Genomic DNA, 12,058 nt, shown 5'->3' with positions numbered 1-12,058 from the left:
AAGTGAAAGAAGCTAAGAAAAAAACTGTTTTTCAGCTCCCTGGCACTTAAGTCAAGACCAGCAGTAACAGTCGGTTTTTAAACGCGGACGCTAATAAACGGTTTATTTAAAACGTTAAAAAGTTTTTAAAAATAAAATGTTAATAAATTCCAAATATCTAGCACTGCTTCTAACAGCGCTAGTATTTTTAGCTTCAGCTCAGGCGATACGTCACAAAACTACACCCATTAATGAAGAACAAGAACAAAGCCTAAGACAATCACAAAATACTTTTGTGCAATGGGTTCTATCGCTACTGCCACAAAGGCCAAATTTATCAAATCTAACGGCCACTTTTACGGGAACAGCTACCAGCACCACAACCTCAGCTACACCAGCACAGCCCTCAACAACAGCAAATCCTGAGAAGACTACTACTCAGCCAGATCTAACAGCTACCTCTACACCTGCACCATCACCACAACCTACCGCAGCCCCTACTACCAGCACCACTACCACAACTACTACACCAAAACCTTCTCCTACACCCACTCCCGTTATGCCTCCTACCACCCCCATAACACCACCCGATCTAACACCTCCTCGTAATTGCACTGACTGCACCTGTGGTATTGCTAATACACAAAAACGTATTGTGGGCGGTCAAGAAACCGAAGTCCATCAATATCCCTGGATGTCTATGTTACTCTACGGAGGACGTTTCTATTGTGCCGCCACTCTCATTAATGATCAATTTTTAATCACTGCATCTCATTGCGTCTATGGTTTTCGCAAAGAACGTATAAGTGTACGTCTATTGGAACATGATCGCAAAATGTCTCATTTCTTGAAAATTGATCGTAAAGTGGCAGAGATAATAACACATCCGAAATATAATGCTAGAACTTATGATAATGATATCGCTATTATTAAGTTGGATGAACCGGTAGAGATGACAGAGTTAATGCATCCTGTTTGCATGCCTACACCAGGTAAATCGTTTAAGGGAGAAAACGGGTACAGTAACAGGCTGGGGTGCTTTGAAGGTTGGCGGACCAACATCGGATACATTACAGGTAAGATAATAAAGAAATAGGACTTTACAAGAAATCTTGAGTTGACTGAAGCTTTCAAAAGGCAGATGGATAGATAGATAGATAGATAGATAGATAGATAGATAGATAGATAGATAGATAGATAGATAGATAGATAGATAGATAGATAGATAGATAGATAGATAGATAGATAGATAGATAGATAGATAGATAGATAGATAGATAGATAGATAGATAGATAGATAGATAGATAGATAGGTAGATAGATAGATAGATAGATAGATAGATAGATAGATAGATAGATAGATAGATAGATAGATAGATAGATAGATAGATAGATAGATAGATAGATATATAGATAGATAGATAGATAGATAGATAGATAGATAGATAGATAGATAGATAGATAGATAGATAGATAGATAGATAGATAGATAGATAGATAGATAGATAGATAGATAGATAGATAGATAGATAGATAGATAGATAGATAGATAGATAGATAGATAGATAGATAGATAGATAGATAGATAGATAGATAGATAGATAGATAGATAGATAGATAGAATAGATAGATAGATAGATAGATAGATAGATAGATAGATAGATAGATAGATAGATAGATAGATAGATAGATAGATAGATAGATAGATAGATAGATAGATAGATAGATAGATAGATAGATAGATAGATAGATAGATAGATAGATATAGATAGATAGATAGATAGATAGATAGATAGATAGATAGATAGATAGATAGATAGATAGATAGATAGATAGATAAGATAGATAGATAGATAGATAGATAGATAGATAGATAGATAGATAGATAGATAGATAGATAGATAGATAGATAGATAGATAGATAGATAGATAGATAGATAGATAGATAGATAGATAGATAGATAGATAGATAGATAGATAGATAGATAGATAGATAGATAGATAGATAATAGATAGATAGATAGCTAGATAGATAGATAGATAGATAGATAGATAGATAGATAGATAGATAGATAGATAGATAGATAGATAGATAGATAGATAGATAGATAGATAGATAGATAGATAGATAGATAGATAGATAGATAGATAGATAGATAGATAGATAGATAGTAGATAGATAGATAGAATAGATAGACAGATAGATAGACAGATAGATAGATAGATAGATAGATAGATAAGATAGATAGATAGATAGATAGATAGATAGATAGATAGATAGATAGATAGATAGATAGATAGATAGATAGATAGATAGATAGATAGATAGATAGATAGATAGATAGATAGATAGATAGATAGATAGATAGATAGATAGATAGATAGATAGATAGATAGATAGATAGATAGATAGATAGATAGATAGATAGATAGATAGATAGATAGATAGATAGATAGATAGATAGATAGATAGATAGATAGATAGATAGATAGATAGATAGAATAGATAGATAGATAGATAGATAGATAGATAGATAGATAGATAGATAGATAGATAGATAGATAGATAGATAGATAGATAGATGCATAGATAAGATAGATGCAATAGATAGATGCATAGATAGATATATAGATATGTCTGCTATAAATACCTTAAGAAAACCTTCTGGCTAGAATAAATCTTATAGAAAATATTTACTATTTTGTATAAAAACTTTGTCTATTTTCTCTTAAATTTATTTTCCCCTTTCAGGAAGTCCAAGTCCCTATAATGTCCCAAGACGAATGCCGCAAGAGTCGCTATGGACCATCTCGCATCACCGATAACATGCTTTGCGCTGGTTATGATGAGGGAAAGAAAGACAGTTGCCAGGGTGATAGTGGTGGTCCCCTACATGTAGTGGCACCGGGTACCCGTGAACATCAATTAGCCGGTTGTAGTGTCATGGGGTGAGGGTTGCGCTAAGGCCGGTTATCCTGGTGTCTATGCACGTGTTAATCGTTATGGTACATGGATTAAGACCCTAACGAAAAATGCTTGTCTGTGTCAATCGGAAACGAAGAAGATTAAAAAATAATTTAATTTTTTTAGTGGATTATATTTACAACCGTTTTATTTATGTATTTATTATTTATTTTACATTTAACTATTTATTTTATTTATTTATTAAAATCTATGTTAAGGAGAAAATTTCAATAAATTACAACGTTTTTCTCAACATGAAGTTATGACAGGTTTTAATTGATATTGGAAAGGAAAAAAAGAAAATTTCTTTTTTCTAACAACCTACTTTAATGAGCCGGTTTTCTATTTAGCAACAAGTTTTTCATAAAGATTAGTATTAGACAAAGCATTATATTCATTTATTATTTGCTAGCGATTTTTTCTAAACACAAATTTAAATAAATATAAAAAAGAAATTTATATCTGTATGTAACGTACATATATGACTTAAAGATTATATTTAAAAGCAATGACTCCGAAGTACTTAAGTGGTGTGGTGTGCCTGTGCAGGCATTTAGGCACATATTTAAATGTCTGTATTATAAAAATATCCATGTAATTAAATTTGCACATGTGTCCCAATGAAAACGTGACATGACAATGTTAACGATAATGACGTTATGACTAACCGACCGACTGACTACCATTAACATATTAAGAGTTTTTAGCACAGCAAGCGTTTGAGAAAACTTGTGTATGTTTGAAATTTAACTACATATAAGCTAGAATATTAATTCCAGACTAGACTATACCTTAAGCTATAGACTAGACTATACTATAGACTAGTCTATACACTAGACTATACACTACAATCTACAGTCTAGTCTATAGACTAGTTTATACACTAGATTATACACTAGATTATACACTAGACTATAGACTAGACTAGACTAGACTATACACTAGACTATAGACTAGACTATAGACTAGACTATAGAGTAGACTATAGACAAGACTATAGACTAGACTATAGACTAGACTATAGACTAGACTATAGACTAGACCATAAACTAGACTATAGACTAGACTATAGACTAGACTATAGACTAGAATATAGACTAGACTATAGACTAGACTATAGACTATAGACTAGACTATAGACTAGACTATAGACTACTAGACTAGACTATAGACTAGGACTATAGACTAGACTATAGACTAGACTATAGACTAGACTATAGGACTAGACTGATATGACTAGGACTATAGACTATAGACTAGATAGAATAGACTATAGACTAGACTATAGACTAGACTATAGACTAGACTATAGACTAGACTATAGACTAGACTATAGACTAGACTATAGACTAGACTATAGACTAGACTATAGACTAGACTATAGACTAGACTATAGGACTAGACTATAGACTAGACTATAGACTAGGACTATAGGACTCGACTATAGACTAGACTACTAGACTAGACTATAGACTAGACTATAGCCTAGACTATAGACTAGACTATAGACTAGACTATAGACTAGACTATAGACTAGACTATAGACTAGACTATAGACTTAGACTATAGACTAGCTATAGACTAGACTATAGACTAGACTATAGACTAGACTATAGACTAGACTATAGACTAGGACTATAGACTAGACTATAGACTAGACTATAGACTAGACTACTAGACTAGACTATAGACTAGACTATAGACTAGACCATATAGCTAGACTATAGACTAGAACATAGACTAGACTATAGGCTAGACTAGACTAGACTATAGACTAGACTATAGACTAGACTATAGACTAGACTATAGACCTAGACTATAGACAGACAATAGACTAGACTATAGGACTAGACTATAGACTAGACTAATAGACTAGACTATAGCTAGACTATAGACTAGACTATAGATAGACTATAGACTAGACTATAGACTAGACTATAGACTAGAATTATAGACTAGACTATAGACTAGACTATAGACTAGACTTATAGACTAGACTATAGACTAGACTATAGACTAGACTATAGACTAGACTATAGACTAGACTATGACTAGGGGACTCTAGACTAGACTAAGACTAGACTATAGACTAGACTATAGACTAGACTATAGACTAGACTATAGACTAGACTAGACTATAGGACTAGGACTGTGGACTAGACTATAGACTAGACTATAGACTTGACTATGGACTAGACTATTGACTACACTATAGCCTAGACTGTCTGACATAAATTTCTTTAAACAAATTGTTCAATATAAATTTTTTGTCTACTGAAGAAAGTTTCTTCTTCTTTTAATAAAATTCTTTACAAAACTTTAACTGATTAAAAGTTTCACTTGATTTTTTTTAATGTCCTTAGGCTTTCACTTTAGTTTAAACTAAATGTGTTTTGTTTACCCTTTCGGCATTATATAAATACAAACTTTTTAAACTAAACTGCATTTCCCAATTGTTTCCAAATAAAAGAAATATAAAAAAATCTAACTATAGCAAAATAAACAAATATTTGTTTCCTTTTCATCTTAAGTATATTTGATTGCCTTAAAACTGGAACAGAACTTTTTCTTATTCATATAAATTTCTCTTCAAACGCAATCCATCACATGTTACTAAAAATGAAACAACCTCAAAAGAAAACCACAAGTTCAGAATATTCAAAGCAACTTAACGAATCCTATCTCTCACTCACTGGGGATTCATACAAAAGCAATCCAAGAATAAGAAAAACCGTATTGGTTTTTGGCAACAACAGAAGTAAAAAAGAAAACAAAAATATCTTGTAGCCTGAATATCAATGAAGTTTTAAAACAAACAATCAACATCATCATCATCGTCATACCAAAGAAACGAAAAAAAAAACATTCAATCAACCACAAACAAACATGAAAAACGAAACCTCTATTTCAGACATAAGGATAGAAGGACGGACAGTTTTTCAAAATCGTACCAATTTTTTCTCTCTTCATGTATTCAAGTTAAAAACAGAAGTGTTAAACGAGCGTAAACACCAACAACAGCAGCAAAAAAAAAAAATTATATTCACATTCTAGTACAATATTGTACATGAAAAAAGAAAAACCGAAAAAGATAAAATTAAAATTCTAAAAACGTTTAACCCTCATACGTTACTTGATGGAAAAAAGTGCACACACTCGAACGAACTCATACGTTTTATAGATGTTACAAAACACAAAACGAAGCAAAGTCAAAAAGTGTGAGTATTGCAGTTAAATTTGGCTTTAAAATGAAAGTAAAGGGTGTGTTGCACTAAAGAGTGTCTAGTCTATAGTCTAGTCTATAGTCTAGTCTATAGTCTAGTCTATAGTCTAGTCTATAGTCTAGTCTATAGTCTAGTCTATAGTCTAGTCTATAGTCTAGTCTATAGTCTAGTCTATAGTCTAGTCTATAGTCTAGTCTTTAGTCTAGTCTATAGTCTAGTCTATAGTCTAGTCTATAGTCTAGTCTATAGTCTTTCTATAGTCTAGTCTATAGTCTAGTCTATAGTCTAGTCTATAGTCTAGTCTATAGTCTAGTCTATAGTCTAGTCTATAGTCTAGTCTATAGTCTAGTCTATAGTCTAGTCTATAGTCTAGTCTATAGTCTAGTCTATAGTCTAGTCTATAGTCTAGTCTATAGTCTAGTCTATAGTCTAGTCTATAGTCTAGTCTATAGTCTAGTCTATAGTCTAGTCTATAGTCTAGTCTATAGTCTAGTCTATAGTCTAGTCTATAGTCTAGTCTATAGTCTAGTCTATAGTCTAGTCTATAGTCTAGTCTATAGTCTAGTCTATAGTCTAGTCTATAGTCTAGTCTATAGTCTAGTCTATAGTCTAGTCTATAGTCTAGTCTATAGTCTAGTCTATAGTCTAGTCTATAGTCTAGTCTATAGTCTAGTCTATAGTCTAGTCTATAGTCTAGTCTATCTAGTCTAGTCTATAGTCTAGTCTAGTCTATAGTCTAGTCTATAGTCTAGTCTATAGTCTAGTCTAGTAGTCTATAGTCTAGTCTATAGTCTAGTCTATAGTCTAGTCTATAGTCTAGTCTATAGTCTAGTCTATAGTCTAGTCTATAGTCTAGTCTATAGTCTAGTCTATAGTCTAGTCTATAGTCTAGTCTATAGTCTAGTCTATAGTCTAGTCTATAGTCTAGTCTATAGTCTAGTCTATAGTCTAGTCTATAGTCTAGTCTATAGTCTAGTCTATAGTCTAGTCTATAGTCTAGTCTATAGTCTAGTCTATAGTCTAGTCTATAGTCTAGTCTATAGTCTAGTCTATAGTCTAGTCTATAGTCTAGTCTATAGTCTAGTCTATAGTCTAGTCTATAGTCTAGTCTATAGTCTAGTCTATAGTCTAGTCTATAGTCTAGTCTATAGTCTAGTCTATAGTCTAGTCTATAGTCTAGTCTATAGTCTAGTCTATAGTCTAGTCTATAGTCTAGTCTATAGTCTAGTCTATAGTCTAGTCTATAGTCTAGTCTATAGTCTAGTCTATAGTCTAGTCTATAGTCTAGTCTATAGTCTAGTCTATAGTCTAGTCTATAGTCTAGTTCTAGTCTAGTCTAGTCTATATTCTAGTCTATAGTCTAGTCTATAGTCTAGTCTATAGTCTAGTCTATAGTCTAGTCTATAGTCTAGTCATAGTAGTCCTAAGTCTGTCTATAGTCTTAGTCTAGTCTATAGTCATAGTCTATAGTCTTCTATAGTCTAGTCCTATAGTTAGTCTTAGTCTAGTCTATAGTCTAGTCTATAGGTCTAGTCTATAGTGCTAGTCGATAGTCTCGTCTATAGTCCTAGTCTATAGGTCAGTCTATAGTCTAGTCTATATCTAGTCATAGTCCTAGTCATAGTCTAGTCTATAGTCTAGTCTATAGTCCTAGTCTATAGTCTAGTCTATAGTCCTAGTATATAGTTTAGTCTATAGTCTAGTCTATAGTCTAGTCTATAGTCTAGTCTATAGTCTAGTCTATAGTCTAGTCTATAGTCTATCTATATCTAGTCTATTCTAGTCTATAGTGTAGTCTATAGTCTAGTCTAATCTATATAATATTGTATCGTTTAGTTTATAATTTAGTCTGCAGTCTAATCTATACCTCGTCCATAGTTTTTTCTGTTGTCTAGTCTAAATCTTAGTCACTATAGTATAGTGTGACATTACTTTTTCATCCCCCTTTATATATTGACAAGATTTTTTCTTTATTTTTTTCCTTTTCCCTCATACAAATGAACAAATATATGAATATTAAAAAAAGACTCATTTGAGCCTTTTTTTTCCCTACTTTTCATTTTGAAATTTACAGTTCAGAACTTTTGTATAATATATGTGTGTTTGTTGTTGTGTTCCTATATTTGTTTTAAGTGAGTCTTAACTTTTTGAATTGTTGTCTTTTAATATTCTTGCCATTTTTTTGTTCTGTTGGTTATCATACCAACAAATTGAACATTATCATTAACATAACGAGTAGTATTTCATTTTTATTGAGAAATTCAGTTTATTGGATTACAACATGTGACCTCATATGTATGTGTGTGTATATGTAGGAAAATGTGTGTGTATAGAATACAAATATATTTTAATATTGATTATAATGGTGTATATTTCTAGGGATATACTATTTAATTGTTATTCACAGCAGTTATAGAAAGGGTTTTTAGTTAATATGAATATTCATAACATGATTTACATCATTTTGAGATTTCTAATAAGTTATGCGTTAGGGGGAATTGAAAAGGAATTATTTAATCCTTTTCATTTATTAAAAAAGTAGACTTTTGAAAATTCAACTTGTTGTTCACATTCATAAATTTATAATTAATATAAAATTGCCATTAAAATTACACAAATATTTAACTAACAATCTGTTTTCTATCTGCTCTTTGCCACTGAGACTTACCAGTTTACAAGAAAAGAAAAAATTATAAAATAGTCATGCACCAAAGTAATAAAATTTACCAATAAACCAGCCATAAAATCATTATCGTTTTATGAACAAGGTCTTCTCTCTATACATTTTTCATTACCAAAAAGAAAAATGTATAGCTTAAGCTGCTGGTAATCTTTGCAAAAGAAAAAAAAAACTACAAAAAATATAAGAAAAATCTATAAAAGTCATAAAAATTCTTTAAGCAACTACTTGTTGTAGTCGTTTTCTACTATAAGCAGGCATGTTGGCTATGAAAAAAAAAAGAAATTCAATTAAATATATTTTTTATGATTGGAGTTAAATGAGTATTGCATTTTTTCGGTGTAATAAAATATAAAAAATTCCAAAGATTTTGTTTATATGTAAGTGAAAAATACTTTCTCTTTCTTAAAAACGAAATATATAAAGTAGAGGAGTCTGTTATTCCTTGGGAGTTTGGGCAAATACTCATATGTGGCGAAATGTCTTGGTTTTTAATGAAAAATATCTTTAAATTAATTTTAACGCATGAATTCTTTTAATTTCCTTGTATTTTTTCTCGCATACTCATACTTTACCATAAGGCAGACAGTGTTGTAATCAGACGCTTCAGACAATTACATGTAAGTTGTGGAACATACGAAATAAAAAATTTTTAAATTGAAAAAAGGAAAAATTTCTTCTTAAAAATTTAAAATGTCTTTAAAATTCAACTCTATAACTCTAGACTAAAGACTAGAATATATTCTAGACTATAGACGAGACTATGGACTAGACTATAGACTAGACTATAGACTAGACTATAGACTAGACTATAGACTAGACTTAGACTAGACTATAGACTAGACTATAGACTAGACTATAGACTAGACTATAGACTAGACTATAGACTACTATAGACGAGACTATGGACTAGACTATAGACTAGACTAGACTATAGACTAACTATAGACTAGACTATAGACTAGACTATAGACTAGACTATAGACGAGACTATGGACTAGATTATAGACTAGACTACTAGACTAGACTATAGACTAGACTATAGACTAGACTATATACTAGACTATAGACTAGACTATATACTAAACTATAGACTAGACTATAGACTAGACTATAGACTAGACTATAGACTAGACTATGACTAGACTATAGACTAGACTATAGACCAGACTATAGACCAGACTATAGACTAGACTATAGACTAGACTATAGACTAGACTATGACTAGAATATAGACTAGACTATAGAATAGACTATAGACTTGATTATAGACTACACTATCGACTAGCTTTATAGACTAGATTATAGACTAGACTAGACTATAGACTAGACTATAGACTAGACTAATACTAGACTGTAGACTAGACTATAGACTAGACTATATACTAGACTATACACTAAACTATAGACTAGACTATAGACTAGACTATAGACTAGACTATAGACTAGACTATAGACTAGACTATAGACTAGACTATAGACTAGACTATAGACTAGACTATAGACTGACTATAGACTAGACTATATACTAGACTATAGACTAGACTATAGACTAGACTATAGACTAGACTATAGACTAGACTATAGACTAGACTATAGACTAGACTATAGACTAGACTATAGACTAGACTATAGACTAGACTATAGACTAGACTATAGACTAGACTATAGACTAGACTATAGACTAGACTATAGACTAGACTATAGACTAGACTATAGACTAGACTATAGACTAGACTATAGACTAACTATAGACTAGACTATAGACTAGACTATAGACTAGACTATAGACTAACTATAGACTAGACTATAGACTAGACATAGACTAGACTATAGACTAGACTATAGACTAGACTATAGACTAGACTATAGACTAGACTATAGACTAGACTATATACTAGACTATACACTAAACTATAGACTAGACTATAGACTAGACTATAGACTAGACTATAGACTAGACTATAGACTAGACTATAGACTAGACTATAGAGACTAGACTATAGACTAGACTATAGACTAGACTATAGACTAGACTATGACTAGACTATAGACTAGACTATAGACTAGACTATAGACTAGACTATAGACTAGACTATAGACTAGACTATAGACTAGACTATAGACTAGACTATAGACTAGACTATAGACTAGACTATAGACTAGACTATAGACTAGACTATAGACTAGACTATAGACTAGACTATAGACTAGACTATAGACTAGACTATAGACTAACTAGAGATACTATAGACTAGACTATAGACTAGACTATAGACTAGACTATAGACTAGACTATAGACTAGACTATAGACTAGATTATAGACTACACTATCGACTAGCTTATAGAATAGAATATAGACTAGACTAGACTATAGACTAGATTATAGACTAGACTATAGACTAGACTATAGACTAGACTATAGACTATAGACTAGATTATAGACTAGACTATAGACTAGACTATAGACTAGACTATAGACTATAGACTAGACTATAGACTAGACTATAGACTAGACTATAGACTAGACTATAGACTAGACTATAGACTAGACTATAGACTAGACTATAGACTAGACTATAGACTAGACTATAGACTAGACTATAGACTAGACTATAGACTAGACTATAGACTAGACTAGACTAGACTATAGACTAGACTATAGACTAGACTATAGACTAGACTATGGACTAGACTATAGACTAGACTATAGACTAGACTATAGACTAGACTATAGACTAGACTATAGACTAGACTATGACTAGACTATGGACTAGACTGTAGACTAGACTAGACTATAGACTAGACTAGACTATAGACTAGACTAGACTATAGACTAGACTAGACTATAGACTATAGACTAGACTATAGACTAGACTATAGACTAGACTATAGACTAGACTATAGACTACTATAGACTAGACTATAGACTAGACTATAGACTAGACTATAGACTAGACTATAGACTAGACTATAGACTAGACTATACTAGACTATAGACTAGACTATAGACTAGACTATAGACTAGACTATAGACTAGACTATAGACCAGACTATAGACTAGACTATAGACTAGACTATAGACTAGACTATAGACTAGACTATGACTATACTATAGACTAGACTATAGACTAGACTATAGACTACTATAGACTAGACTATAGACTAGACTATAGACTAGACTATAGACTAGACTATAGACTAGACTA

The 12,058-nt window shown here is 31.6% G+C and overlaps 1 pseudogene; it reads left to right on the top strand.

Moving 5' to 3' along the window:
- Positions 1–44: 44 nt before the first annotated feature.
- Positions 45–3,103, top strand: LOC119609740 (annotated as a pseudogene).
- Positions 3,104–12,058: the final 8,955 nt, after the last annotated feature.

This window comes from Lucilia sericata, unplaced genomic scaffold, assembly GCF_015586225.1.
Source record: "Lucilia sericata isolate MDLA Ls3-8-SP2 unplaced genomic scaffold, ASM1558622v1 Contig001051F_arrow, whole genome shotgun sequence".
NCBI lineage: Eukaryota > Metazoa > Arthropoda > Insecta > Diptera > Calliphoridae > Lucilia > Lucilia sericata.
Note: the sequence above shows the minus strand (reverse complement) of the source record. Positions and strands in the feature narration are given on the sequence as shown.